This window comes from Myotis brandtii, unplaced genomic scaffold, assembly GCF_000412655.1.
Source record: "Myotis brandtii unplaced genomic scaffold, ASM41265v1 scaffold513, whole genome shotgun sequence".
In the NCBI taxonomy this organism is placed as follows: Eukaryota; Metazoa; Chordata; class Mammalia; order Chiroptera; family Vespertilionidae; genus Myotis; species Myotis brandtii.
In genome coordinates, this window is record NW_005369552.1 from 3,621,852 (window position 1) to 3,636,332 (window position 14,481).

General features: G+C 45.2%; 1 long non-coding RNA gene across 1 annotated transcript in view; it reads left to right on the top strand.

Annotated features, from left to right (window-relative positions):
- LOC106727990 overlaps positions 1–12,192 on the top strand; it is a 16,956-nt gene extending 4,764 nt beyond the window's left edge. Inside the window, exons 2-3 of the long non-coding RNA XR_001364219.1 lie at positions 7,359–7,372; positions 12,151–12,192. This is a non-coding gene — a long non-coding RNA (uncharacterized LOC106727990). The remainder of the gene's footprint in view (positions 1–7,358; positions 7,373–12,150) is intronic.
- The last annotated feature ends 2,289 nt before the right edge of the window (positions 12,193–14,481 follow it).

Genomic DNA, 14,481 nt, shown 5'->3' on the forward strand with positions numbered 1-14,481 from the left:
GCTGGCCGCCGGCCGAGCTGCAAGCGCGAGGCGTCACTCCCACAGGAAGCGCGAGTAGCTGTGCGACTGCAAGAAACTTTGGAAGGAGGGACGCGGGCCCGCACACCCCGTGCGCTGCCCTTCCGGTGCTCCCCGCACCTCTCCGCGTCTCCCCGAATCTCTTCGCGCGCCCCTTACCTCTCTGCCCTTCCTGCCTGCACCGGCCGCACCACCCGCGGGGCTGAGAGGCGGCGCCCGTGTGCCCACCGACCCCTCTGGAGCTCACTGCGTGGGCCGACGGACATGCCCTGGCCCCCGAGGCTACGATGCCAACTTAGCACGGGTCCCTCCCACCCCCAGATTCCTTGACGGGGAAGACCGGTACCCCCGGCCTCAGCATGGGCGGTCCTGGCACGCGGGAGGCCCAGCGGAGCCCCCTCCCCCCAACCTTGGGTCTTTATGGGGGAAAAGTAGAGAACTCTACTGGAAACAATGCCGGTCAGACCTGCTGCTGTAAGGCCCCCTCCCATTTTCCTTCCATCCTCACAAGAGCTAGTTCTCCCCTTTATTATAAAATTATGTTGATAAAAGTTTGTCTTTTAAAATAATTGTAATTAACTTTCATGTGAGATTTGTTCAAGTTTGAAAGCTTGTGGAAACATGATTCTCTTTTCAGTGTTCTCAGGGTTATTGTCGTCTAACCCAGACTTTTGTGTGTCCAGCCTAAGAGGCAGTAATTTCTAGAAATGGCAGAATGGTGCAATTTAGGAAAAGATGTCGTGTTGTTTGTTGCACGTCGCTGTTTGGTGGCCCACCTATAGGAACTTTTTCTGCCCTGTTTTGTTTGGATTTAAGCTCTCTGAATAAGGACCTTATTTTCCTACCCCTGGCATTTCTATAGGTGCTCACTGTGGGAAAATTGAGTGGGATCAATTGGTAATTAATTGCCCACACGCATGATTTAGTAAGTAACAGTGTAATTAAAAATGTGCGGGCACCTTGGGCAGGTAAGGCTGTGAGGGACAGTTGGGAGCCACAAAGATCTGCTTTAGCGGAAGGAAGTGCACTGTTGGGGCAGGCCTGGGAGAAGGGAGGCTGGAAGGGAGTGGACTAGGTGACTGCTAGCTGCATTAGTTGGCCTGCTGCCTGGAAGTTTTGCACCTAACCAAAGCTGGTGGGTGGTAGCTGAAATTAAGATTCTATTTATAGCCCTGCACTTTATAGTGCTGTCCTGGGAATATAAGGTTTGTACATAATACAGTCAACATATGGGCTGAAAGGCACATTAGTATTGCTATGTGTACCGATTTTTATTGCCCTTGAGGGGATATCTGCACTGTCCAAAGTTGGTACTATGTGAAAGGACATTCGGAATGAACTAAAATGTCAACACAATTTGAGAGATGTCTATTCGCATTGTGAAGCTGTCAGATAAGCACAATACATAAGATAGTATCTATGAAAAGTTCCCTGAGAACTGGCTTTGTGAACTGGCTTTCATGGATTGGTGCAGACAGGAAGCTGTATTCTTGGAGATCTGAAATAAATCATGAGTTCATTTTATTGAACTCTGCTAGGGCAGGTTGAGGGGCACTCTACAAATCTTGAAGTAAAGATTCTTGGAATCTAGCTGAAACAGAGTTCTGAGGCATTTGGGCACTTCGGATTGTGTTTAAAAATACCTAAACATTCCCTTATAAGGTTGGCCTGACTGAATATAGTTTATTTTCCCCACAAAGTATAGCATATTCATTAGAGAAAAATCCATATAGAAAATTTATTTTAAACACTTATACCGAAAAAATTCACTACAATTTCAGTTCTATAATCAGAGATTTATTCATGCTTTTAGGTCAGCCACTGTGTGATTTCTTGTGGTTGTTCTATAAAATGAGAGCCATAGACTAGATAAAATACTGAAACTTTGCCTGGCTGGTGTGTCCTGCCAGGGCACATGCACAGGTTGCAGTCTCACTTCCCAGTAGGGGGCATGCAGGAGGCAACAGATCGATGATGTTCCTCTCATCGATGTTTCTGTCTCTCTATCCCTCTCCCTTCCTCTCTCTCTAGTAATCAATAAAAAAACAACACTGGAATGCATGTAAATAGAGGAAAGGCCATGGGAGGACACAGCTAGAAGATGGTCATCTACAAGCCAAGGAGAGAGGTCTCAGTAGAAACCAGCCCTGCTGACACCTTGATCTTGGACTTACAGCCTCCAGAAATATGAAGAAATAAATTTCTGTTGTTTAAGTTAACCAGTTAATGGTTTCTGTATGGCAGCCCTAGAAGAGTAATAATACAGTGGGCAAGGGGAAGGGTGGAGGAATGCTGATGGTGGTGGCAGTGTGTCCAGTATTTTCTCAGTGGCCCTTGCAAATATGGGTAGCCAGAGAGTTCTCTGTAGAGATTTTGGGGTGGGTCTTGGTAAAGCTTATTAAAGGTGGCTGACCCAGCTGGATGCAGGCCATTTTTGCCATTGTTTCATTCTTCTTCCTATTTCCTATTATGTGAATTTGATGGCTGGAGCTATGGTGGCCTTCTTGTGACCATGAGGTGACTTTGACGGAAGCCAGTGGTAAGTATGGTAGAGCAGAAAGGATAGCGACCACCTGGGTGCCAGATGGATGTGGAGCACCATGCTAGTAGCCCTGTATCACCTATTACCAGACTTGTATTGCCTGAGATTACAAATAAACCTCTGTCTTATTTAAGCACCAATTGTCTGGGTTGTCTATGAATCCTAATTGGTCCTTCTGTGTACCAATTAATTTTAACATTGTTACAATGTTAAAATAATAGATATTCAGTTTTATCTTTCTTATCTCTGTTTCTGCTCTGTATGGGTCAAGATTATATGTCTTAGTACCTGCCAAAATTAAGGATAATTTTTATTCTGAGCCAGATCTTGCTCAGGTTCTTTTTACTGCAGTGAGCCAGACATTTAGAACACCAAGAGTCAGACCTGACTCTGGGTTTTTTTGCATTTTAAAATTTTTGATTTTTAAGACCTTTTATTTCTAAGGGAATACACAGACATTACTGGCACAGAGTTTAACAATCTGGATGGATTTGTTGTCGTCCGGATAGTCTAGGACCCCCAGGTTGGCATGGCCCCCTTGGTCATGAATTTGACCCAAGGGAGTTTGCTTATAGCCAATACTCAAGCTCTTTGGGCTAGGGTCTGGGGGCAGTGGGATGGGAGGTGGAAAGAGCCTCTTTCAAATGGGGGTGGAATGGGGAGGAGATGTTGAGACCTTTTGTTATTTTCCTTTCTGGCAAATGTGTGGGCCTACAACTTGAGTAAGTCCCTATAATTGACCTCATTCAGATCACAAAGGGCTGAGTTTATAATTTCTCATTAGAAACATATAAAGCAAGCATAATATCTAGGCACAAAGGGATTACTTATGGGGAATTTGCAAATGTTACATGTTTTGCCTCCTTGTAGCATTAAGTGTGATCCATCTTTGGTGTTGCACAGATTCTTGCTTAAGAACAATATACAGGAGTGTTAATTCCATCTCTCCCAATAGAAAGGAAAAGTTATGGTGAGTGTTGGGATTCATCAGACCCATTATTGATCCAGAGGCTTCTTTAATACCCTATTTCAAAGCTCTGTTCACTAAGCCCTCTCAAAGAAACCCGATTCAGTGTAGGTGCTGATTTGGACTACTAAAGGTTAACCATTTAAAAGTGGTATTAAAATAGTAGGAAAAACCGTACTCAAAGTTTCTTCCATTTATTCAAAAAAGGGTTGAATATCTACTGTGTATCAAGGATTGGGGGATATTGCAGAAAGAAGACAGATCTAGTTTCTCTCCAGCCTCATGGAGCTTGGAGTCTTGAAGGGAAGGTAACATTAAGTACTAACTACACGGGAAACTGCGTAATTGCAGCTGTACTCAGTGCTGTGGCAGGAGTTCATTCAGGGAGATGTGTGGCTTTAGCAGGAAGTCTACATACAGCAGTGGTTCTCAACGGGGTGATCTCAGGGAGGGAGATGGTGAGGGTGTTCCCGGAATGTTTGTCCTGGCCTAGAGACTTTGGGGCTATCATGGGTGGTTTGTCAAGGAGTCCTACTGGCATCTGGAGTCAGTGGTGTTGTTGAACATTGCTCAACATGTTGTTGAGCAATGCAGAGGACAACCTCTCTCAAAGAATCAGCTATCTGGTCCAAAGTGTCAGTAGTGCCATTGAGAAACCTTGGAGGAGGGGCTCAAGAAAGGCTTCCTAGAGGAAGGGACACCAGAACTCAGAGCTGAAGGGGAAGCAGAAGTCAGTGGAGGGAGGAAGGGAGCAGGTCTGGTAGGGGGGAGAGCTTGGTGCTGGAGGAATGGAGTGAGAAGGGACTTGTCTGGAGAGGCTGAGAGAGGGGCTGGGAAGACCAGTAGGGGCCTGGTTATGCAGGGTGAGCATTTTGGACTGTGTCCCTAGCCTAGAGCAAAGGGAAGCTGCTGAAGGGCTGTCATAGGCAGTGAGACATTTGACTTCCCTTGTAAGAAGTTCCTCTGGTTGGCCTGTAGAACAGGGATTAGAGGGGGCTGAGGTGGATGTGGAGAACCAATGAAGAGGCTGCTAGAATCAGCTACATGAGAGATGATTAAGAATCGCTAAGATACAGTGATTGATAGGTGCAGCGGGTACAGGGACAGCCACCTACAGAAAGAGTGGGGTTAGGGAGGAGTCAGAGGTTTCTGTTCTGAGCTGTAGGCAGAGAGGGGTGCTGTTTACTGGTATGGGCACTCGTGGAGAAGGACTGGATTAAAAAAATAAATTTATTATAGTTAATGTATAAATAAAATTTATCACTTTAATCACTTGTAAGTTATAGTTTTTTTTGTCATTACTCAGACATTTTTCTAACATTTACTTTTAGGGGTGGTGAGGATGATGAGCTCAGCTTGGACAAGTTGAGGGTGTGTGTGAGATGTTCAGGTACCATGTCAGATGGGCAGTTAGATCTGTGGGTCTGGAACTCAGAGAAGAGGCCGGCTGGAGAGAGATGATTTGGGGGCAATTTGAATAGATTTTTTTTAAAGAGGAGAGCCTTGATTGAGAAGTCGATTTATTTAAGCCTTTATTCAAAATGTATGTGCACCAAAAGATTTGGTAGAAGCTGGGGAGGAAAGTCTTTATCTGTATGATGTAAAACTACAGGTTTAGGGGGAAAAAAAAGTGCATAAAAGTATCATCAAATAAGTTTTGAGTGTATTCAAGTGTAGTAGTGCCATATCCCCCTAGGGCTGTGACTTATTTTTGCTCCTAAAAGAATATTTTATGATCTGAAAAGGTGTTATGATTTAGTTTACATCATTGCTTCCTGTGAGGAACTCTAGGCTCTTTACACATCACGTTTCATTTATCTTCTCGAGATCCTGAGGGTATTGACGCAGGAGCTTGCTTTTTCATTTATGAAATGAAGGGAGGAAAGGCAGGTAAGGAAAAATGGCCAGGGCTTGTTGTGAAAATAGCCCCAGTCATTTCCCTTAGGGGCCTGCCCAACTGTTCATCCCAATGTGTGTCAACCTTTCGCACACACAAGAATCACCTCAGTGTCCTAAAGAGTCCCCTTCAGGATTCCCTGTTAAAATACAGATTCCTGGGTTCCAGATCTTTCTGATTCAAAATATCTGAAATGTGGATTTGCATTTCTAGCAAGGCCCCAGGTGAATTGTATATGCTGGCAGGTGCAGGAACCCTGCCTGGGCTACCTAGGCCCAGGTTATGTAAACTAGATGACTGCTAGTGGCTTTGTCTTAAAAGATACTAGGGGCTGTTTCCGGAGACAGAAACATATGGTATCGAGGCTCAATACTCAGCAGTCAGGCATTTTGCCTACTGGGGAAACAAAACCAAAACCCTCTGAATTCAAAATAAGAAGTTTTTCTCTGGTTCCAGCATTGTTTGGCAGATTTTCAAGTGCTTCTGGAGGGAATATCATGTGTGGGTCATAAGTCTCCAAAACTAGGGAGTGGGTTGTTACAGCAAAGATTTTTAGACACCAGACAAGTAAGTTCCTACAGGCATTAGAATGTCATAGACTGTGGGTGCTGTGGAGTCAGTGGTCCTGATGGGTGTATTTAAAACCCACTTTTTGTATGTCAAAAATAAGATAACCAACATTGAAGCATAGATGTGTTTCTATAAGTTAGCCTGACAGTTAATGGTTCAATAATATTCCTGCAATGTGAAGGAATTATACAAAGTGCTGATGTCCTGTGTATTGCTCTTTGCTCTTTTGGACCTCCTTTGTGTGTTCTGGAGCAGGTTGTGTGACCTGGGACTCCTCTGCCCCTTACCTGTAACTCAGCTTGTTTTGAATCTCCCCTAAAACTCTGTTTGAGTTGGAATTTTATTCTTTTTATATCCTGAGTGGCACATGGGTTCTTATATCATTTGTTTAAATGAGATATGACTCAAAGAAGCAAATGAACTTTTTCTTTCTAAAATATATGGTTATTTCCTACTTATTTTCTTCCTATTTCCTGTCCTTCCTGTAAATATGTTTGCCCTATGGCATATAGACTCTGTTGATCCTGACAAACTCTGTCACCAAGTGATTTTTTCCCCTCTGACTTATGGTTGCAAATATCAAAAAATTTCTATATGTGAGCAAACTCTGTCACCAAGTGATTTTTCCCCCCTCTGACTTCTTCCATAAAACAGGAGATGTGTTTCAAGTTGGGGTAGGTAGTGGGCTCAGAAGATGATGGATGTCACGTCTGTATGCTCTCTGCCATCCTTGGGTGGGAGCCACGCCTCCTCGCATTCCTTCTCTGAAAAGGCTGAATCACTGCAAGTGTGGTAGAACCCATGGAATGGGCAAAGGGGTGTCCTGACCCTAAATGTTGTCCAGTTCTCTACTTGTCCTGGTAGCAGAATTGTGCTGGCATCACCCCCAATCCAACATATCCCTTTTCCTAAGAGTTTGCTGTTGGCACCTGAGCAAAAGGCTCAGTGGCTTTTTCCATAGGACAGATCCTGTCCTGAACTTGAACATGTAATAACCTATTTCATTCTTGTTTGACCCCACTACCCCACACCCCTTTACAGAAAGGGAGGCAGAGGCTTCGAGAGGCCCAGCAACTGGTCCCATGTTGCTTAGCTATTAAGCAGCAGAACCTGAATTGGATCCCAGGTGGCATGAGTCTAGACCAGGAATGGCGAACCTATGACACGCGTGTTAGAGGTGACACGCAAACTCATTTTTTGGGTTGATTTTTCTTTGTTAAATGGCATTTAAATATATAAAATAAATATCAAAAATATAAGTCTTTGTTTTACTATGGTTGCAAATATCAAAAAATTTCTATATGTGACATGGCACCGGAGTTAAGTTAGGGTTTTTCAAAATGCTGACACGCCGAGCTCAAAAGGTTCGCCATCACTGGTCTAGACTCTGTGTCTCTGACCAGTGACCTCATGGTACAGCAGGCCTGGAGCCAAAGGCCTGTACATAGGAATCACCTGTGCTCACATCTCTCTCATCATCCTTGTGGATCCTCTTTGCCCCACCCATATCCACTGCTAGGATCTTGTCTCTAAGCCTGTCCATTCTGCTTCTGTAGTATCCCCAACACTTGCTCTTGCTCACAATCCTACTGTGCCCAGGCACTGCCTCACTTTAAGTCAGTCCCTTATCTCTCATTGCCTGGCTCAATTAGCTTCCCAGATGATGTATTTGTGTCTTTTTATGTCCTCCCCATAGCCTACCCACACATCACCCCTAGAAAGCTGTCTAAGGCACACATTTCAACACAGCACTTGCCTTCTTAAAAAGCTTTTGTGGCGCTCAGAATACAACCAGACTCCCCAACACCAATCCCTTTCGTGACATGGCCCCTGCCATCTCCAGCCTCATCTCTTCCAGGCCCAGCCACTCCCTCCCCTCAGGTGTCCATGCTCTGGAAACACTGGACTGTTGGCAGTACTTTGTGTGCAGAAGCCTGTTTCCAGGCCTCCTTGAAGTCTCTGTGTCCTGGACGTTACTTTCTTAAGTCTTGAGCTTCCCAGTCTAGAAGCCTCTTTTACCTCTGCCCCCTGCTTGGGTGAGGTGTCCTCTGTCCACCCCCAGATGCTTCCTACGCTACCATCAGGACAACTGCCATCAGAGCCACACTTCTGTGCTTGGCACTGATGGAAGGACTTGTCTCCTGTTAAACCACGAGCTCCCTGGAGAGATGCTCATCCCTCCTCTTCTCCACTCCCAGCATCATGTGTGGCTTAGAATGCCCACACGGCCACGTTTGAATTTTCCGTTGAACAGTTGAAAATATAAATTCATACTGATAATGGTAATAGCTGCTGTCACCCAGAGCACTTTGCAAGTGCCAGGCCCTGTTCCAGGAACAGTACACATGTTAACCATGTGATCCTCAGCCACTGCCTGCAGTGGTTCTGTCCCCAGCCCATGGAGCGTGACAGGTGCTCCATCCTGTGCTCGGGCATGGATGGATGGAGCTGCTACCCAGTACGCCCACAAGCTCAGGGACAGTGGATTTGTCTGAGGATGAAGGAAGGGCAGGTGCTGCCCACTGTGGCTGAGCTAGAGTTTGTTTGTTTCTGCTCCCTCTGCTGCCATGGATTATCTTCAAAGCAGACCCAAATAAATTGGCCGAGGGCTGTACATCCTGGAGTTTATGGCCCGCTTTGGAAGACCTCGAATGAAACCTGGAAAGCTCCTGGAAAGGAACTGAGCTATGGGGGCGGAGATGTGCTGAGTGAGATGTTTTGTAAGTAGGTCACAGGAAAGAAAGTAAAGCCCCCAAAGCTGCCTCCCACAGTGTGTGAAGTGTGCAACCCTGACGGGGGAGGGGGGGCACCCACTGCCAGCTTCTGGGTGTGCTGTGAGCAGGTCCTGATGGCAGATTCAGGGGCACGTGGTTTTCTTCCTACTCTTGGCTTGTGTGCAGGGCACACCCACACCTAGACACGCCCAGACTGATAGTGTGTTACCATATTCACCACCAGCAGCAAGGCCATGATCACCCGCTGGGCTGGTCATCCATGCCCAGCCATCCTTAACTCACTTAATCCTGGCAGCACCCCTGGAGGTGTTATTTATTTATTTATTTATTTATTTAATTTCATTTGGTTTCTGTGATAGATGTTACTTGGAGAGTTTGGGAGGACAGATTGGGGAACAGGAACAAAACAGAGCAAGAAGTTAGAGGGACCCTCATCTTTCCTGCGTGGGCATGGGGTCCTGTGCTCCCTCCCAGGAACAAGAAAAGATAGTTGATTAGTGTTGATTAAATGCAGTGCAATTAATTCCTCTCCAGTTTTCTTAGGGGAGCCCATAAATCTTTGTCCCAGGTTCGTTGTAAGATCTTGATTTATTTCTCAGGATGGGTGTGCTAACACATTTGTTGGCTTGAATTATTTAAGGTTATAACATAAAGGGTCTTACTTCTTTGCCCTGATTTGCACTTTACATATAGTTCCCTGTAGCAATTCACAGAAATTCATGTCAGAAATAGTAAAGGGAAAATTACTTTTAAAGAGCAGTTTGACATATAAGAACATGAGTAACCTTGCAGTATTTCTCCTACTGTACTGTGCCTTCAGGCCAGGCTTTCCAGAATTTTTTTCCCCATTGAATCTGGAAATTTGTGAGAGGCCAAATATCTCACACACACACACACACACACACACACACACACACTCACTCACACACACGGAGGCCCCAGGGGTTCCCCCTACTTTTTCTCACTTTCCTCATCTATTTGTACGTTTCTCCTTCATTTCCTCCAGCTGTAGATTTCATTGTAGGAATTCTATAAATGATTCATCATCTTATAAGGCCAGGCTTAATAATGGTATAGTGTACTCTGTCTTCCAAATGCATTTGGTTCCTTGATGAGTTCTTTGTTTTATTTGGATTATGGAAGCAAAGATAAAACCAATTAGTATTTTTTTTTCCACATTCATCTAATGGTGATGATTTTGCCATGTGATTTGATCTTATGCCTGAAAGTACTCTGATGTGTTTCTATCAGGGGAAAAGTTCTTAATTTCACAGCAGAATGATGGAGGGAAATGGCAACTTTCATGATTTTTTTGTTTTCGTTTTTCAGAATATTTAATTGTAGGCCTGTGTATTTTTGGAATGAAAATGTTTGCCCTCTCCTCAGCCTTATCTGAATAAAGGCATGGGGTCTTGAGTATGACAGGCAGGATTTGTGGAATCCATTTGATTTATTAGGAATAGCTTTTCTTTATGCAATTCCTAATTGAAACAGTAACGTCATCAAACAATATTAGCTGCTTATTTTTGAAAGGTGATGTATTAGTCATTTTCAGAACTAGTACCACCAAATACAGTTACTTTTTGTTCAGTAGAGACTACATTCTAAAGGGCTTCTTTGTTGACATAGCCATCTGACCCTGCAAACAGTGACATAAGACTAAGTGCTGGTTATTAGATGGTGAGTCATTGTTCAGTTGATATTATTTTTCTTATAGAAGAGTAAACTCCAGCCCAGAGAGCTCTTTGACTGTCCATGTTTGACATTAGGAATTGATGGGGTTGGCAGATGTGTATTTTGCCATCAAAGTCATGTATTAGATTGACCACAGTTTTTATAGCCTGCAAGTCGTTGACATATCCTATTTTCTAAAATTCTGTGATGCTGAGTGAGGTTAACATGTTGTGACCTCCCTGTCTGATTTTTGTTACTAACTCTATATTTGATTCTTCTTGTGGGTTGTAAATGTGCATACTAGGTTGGAGGTATATTACCCATATTAATCCGCTCACCCCCCACCAAAAAATTAAATGCCTAGAAGCAAAATGGTTAAAGTGTGTTTGGTGTTAAACCTCTCCTTTCTTCTTAGAACTTAATGAGTGATTTGGACTGTGTGTGTGTGTGTGTGTGTGTGTGTGTGTAAAAGTAAGAAAATAGGTCAAATCCTAGTGAAAATAAATTAAGGTTGGGGCACTAAACTGTTCCATTCTACTGGGTGGAATGCTGCCTAGTGTAAGGAATAGACAACCCTTAAGCGTTGTGACTCCAGGGACATCATGGAGACTTGCATTCACTCACTCATTCATTCATTTATTCATATTTAGCACTCATTAAATAAATATTAATTGATCTTCTTGTGTGTGCTGTCTGTGCCCTATGTTTGTGGGCAAATAGTAAATAAAACCACATTCTTGCCTTCATGGAGCTTACAATGAACTAATATATAAGATAAGCAATGAACAATTAAACATATATTATGTCAGTGGTGGTATGTGCTCTGTAGAAAAGTTAAGGAGGGAGAGGGAAGGGCAGGGGGTGGAGTTGGGGATTTGCTATTTATAAGAAGTGGTCTCAAGGAGGCTTCCTGTAGTATCTGCTGTTATCTAAATTTCACACATAGAGGTTCATTTCACTTACATTTCAATTTCATTCTGCCTTTTGAAATGTCATTAGGAAATGGAAATGATCAAACCACCTTCATGATTGGCTTCTTAGTATGACTATGTTTTAGATTATTTCCCTTGAGCAAATGTTAATGGAGAGAGTCAGAGGCTGTGATATATAGGATGGGGCTGGGAAGCACCCAAATGAGTGAAGTCCTCTCCTGCTTCTGTCACCTGGGGAGCCCCACTACCCACATGCCTTGTGCTGCATTACTGCTCCATGGAATTGCCTGTTCCACCCTTGAAGTAAATTCTTGCTTTATGGCATTGCCCATTTTTTCTGGGGATGCTGATTGGAGAAAGCAAACTGTGAAATACTTTTGAGAAATGCACTGTAAAATTAGGAATATTTTTTGCTCAGTTCACCTTCCTGTTTGGTTTATTATTTTGATTGACATTTTCAAAGTGTTACTGTTATTATTATTACTAGAGGCCCGGTGCATGACATTCATGCACTGTGGGGCGGGGGGTTCCTCAGCCTGGCCTGTGCCCTCTTGCAGTCTGGGGCCCCCTCAGAGGATGTCCTCTGAGGTGTCCTTAGCACTGCAGCGAAGGCAGGAGAGGCTCCTGCCACCGCCTCTGTGCTCGCCAGATGTGAGCCTGGATTCTGGCTGAGTGGCGCTCCCCCTGTGGGAGTGCACTGACCACCAGGGGGCAGCTCCTGAATTGAGCGTCTGCCCCCAGGTGGTCAGTGTGCATCATAGCGACCGGTTTTTCTGCCATTCGGTCGATTTGCATATTAGCCTTTTATTATATAGGACTAGAGGCCTGGTGCACAAAAATTTGTGCACTTGGGGTGGTCCCTCAGCCCTGTGCCCTCTCGCAGTCTGGGACCCCTTGGGGGATGTCCACATGCTGGCTTAGGCCCACTCAGCAGGGGATCAGGCCTAACTTGGCAGTCAGCTATCCCTCTGGCAGCCCAGGAACCCTTGGGGGATGTCCACTTGCCAGTGGGGAGCAGGCCTAAGCTGCACTCGGACATCCTTAGCGCTGCTGAGGAGGCGGGAGAGACTCCCGCCACCACTGCTGTGCTGGCAGCCGTCAGTCTGGCTTGTGGCTGAGCAGAGCTCCCCCTGTGGCTGAGGGCTGTTTTCAGGCTTCCCACAGCCCCTTCAGGGTGGGGGAGTCCCGCTGGGGTGCCTGGCCAGCCTGGGTGAGGGGCTGATGGCTGTTTTCAGGCTGGTCAAGCCCCCCAGTGGGGACCCTCACCCCATGGTGTGGCCAGCCTGGGTGACGGGCTGAGGGCTGTTTTCAGGCTTCCCACAGCCCCTTCAGGGTGGGGGAGTCCCGCTGGGGTGCCTGGCCAGCCTGGGTGAGGGGCTGATGGCTGTTTTCAGGCTGGCCACGCCCCCCGGTGATAGAAGCTCCCAGCCTCTCCTTTTTATTTTTCTGGGATTTTTTTATCTTCTATAATTGAAACTTTGTAGCCTTGAGCGGAGCCCAGGGCCAGCCAGGGCAGGCGGGAAGCTTGGCTTCCTCTATCGCCGGGAGCAACCCAAGCCTCCTGCTCGCTCCAGCTCTGTGGCCGCCGCCATCTTAGTTGGGTTATTTTGCATACTCGCACCTGATTGGCTAGTGGGCGTGGCTTGTGGGTGTGGCTTGAGTGTAGCAGAGGGACAGTTAATTTGCATGTTTCTCTATTATATAGGATTACTTTTAATGTAGATCCTAGATATGTCTCTAGGGATCTATCTATAATAATAAAAGCATAATATGCTAATTAGACCGGGCAGCCAAACGACCTTTCAGACGACCTTCTGGATGAAGCCATGGCAGTGGGGGCTGAGGCAGAGGCTGCTGCTGAGGCAGAGGCAGTTAGGGGTCATCAGGCAGGCAGACAGGCAGAGTGGTTAGGGACGATCAGGCAGACAGGCAGGCAAGTGGTTAGGAGACAGTTGAACATCCCCCAAGGGGTCCCGGATTGTGAGAGGGTGCAGGCCAGGCTGAGGGACACCCCCCCCCAATGCACAAATTTTGTGCACTGGACCTCTGGTATCTTTATAAATGGGCTCTGACTCAAAACATTAAATCGCTCTAAAAGGGGAATGGTTTTAATTCCTCCCACTCCCCTGACCCTATGGCTTCAGTAGGGTTCCTTTAGGTGTCCCGAATGTAGCAGCAGTGTCTGCACCACACTTCTACCCCATGATCCCTGAGATGGAAATCTGGTGCCACATTTTGCTCTGTTGCCGCCAGGCTCTGGCAGTGATTGTGAGAATGTGGATTTCCAGATGCTTAGGAATTCCCCTTTGCTTAAGAAGTGACACAAAAAAATAGCTGAGGTGTCCTAAATTAAATTACAGTGGCAAGTGAGTGAGAGAAAGAGAATAGAGTATTTGAACAGTTACTAGCTATCGGTCAACTAACAGTAAACTGCTCACCTTCCTGAATGTCTGTTGGAACTTTGAATCCACCTTCAGGCTCTATTAGTGACCAGCAGACACCACTGCCTATGCAGGAACCTTCAGGAATGTTGCCCACCACCAAAGTAGTAAACATTTCTTCCTTACAGGCTGTTCACCTATCCTAAAACTGCCACCGTCACCTTTTCCACCTCTCTGTTTGTAGCCAATGTAAATTCTTTCAAAACAACGTAGATCTTTCTTCTCCCAAACATAATAAATAAAAACTCCCCCCAGCCCAAGACAGCGGATATGTTGTCGTCTCCACACCTGCTGCTGGTGGCTTAGACTGCACGCCCCAGGGCCTGATCCTTTTGTAGCTCGTGTATGGCTCAGTACCCCCCTTTTTTAGAAGAACTTTTGGCCGTGAAAGTTTTTTTGTTTACCATATGGCACCAGAGTTGAGATTTCAAAGAAGTTGTATTCTGTGTGCATTTATTTTGTGATTTATATCTATAGACATCAATGGTATACACAGGTTCTAGTTTCTCTGATGGAGTATATTTTTAGTTTTGTAGCCTGAGTGTCTGTTGGCTTTCACTGATAAATTATTTTAGGTCTGGAGATGAAGGCAGCCAATGGTACTGGTTTGTGGCAATGCAGCTGCTTTTAAAAATGAGCAAAATATGTCTTATATCATTATCTTTTTATTTTAAGCAAAATTGTTCTATGTGAGAATAAATCTTA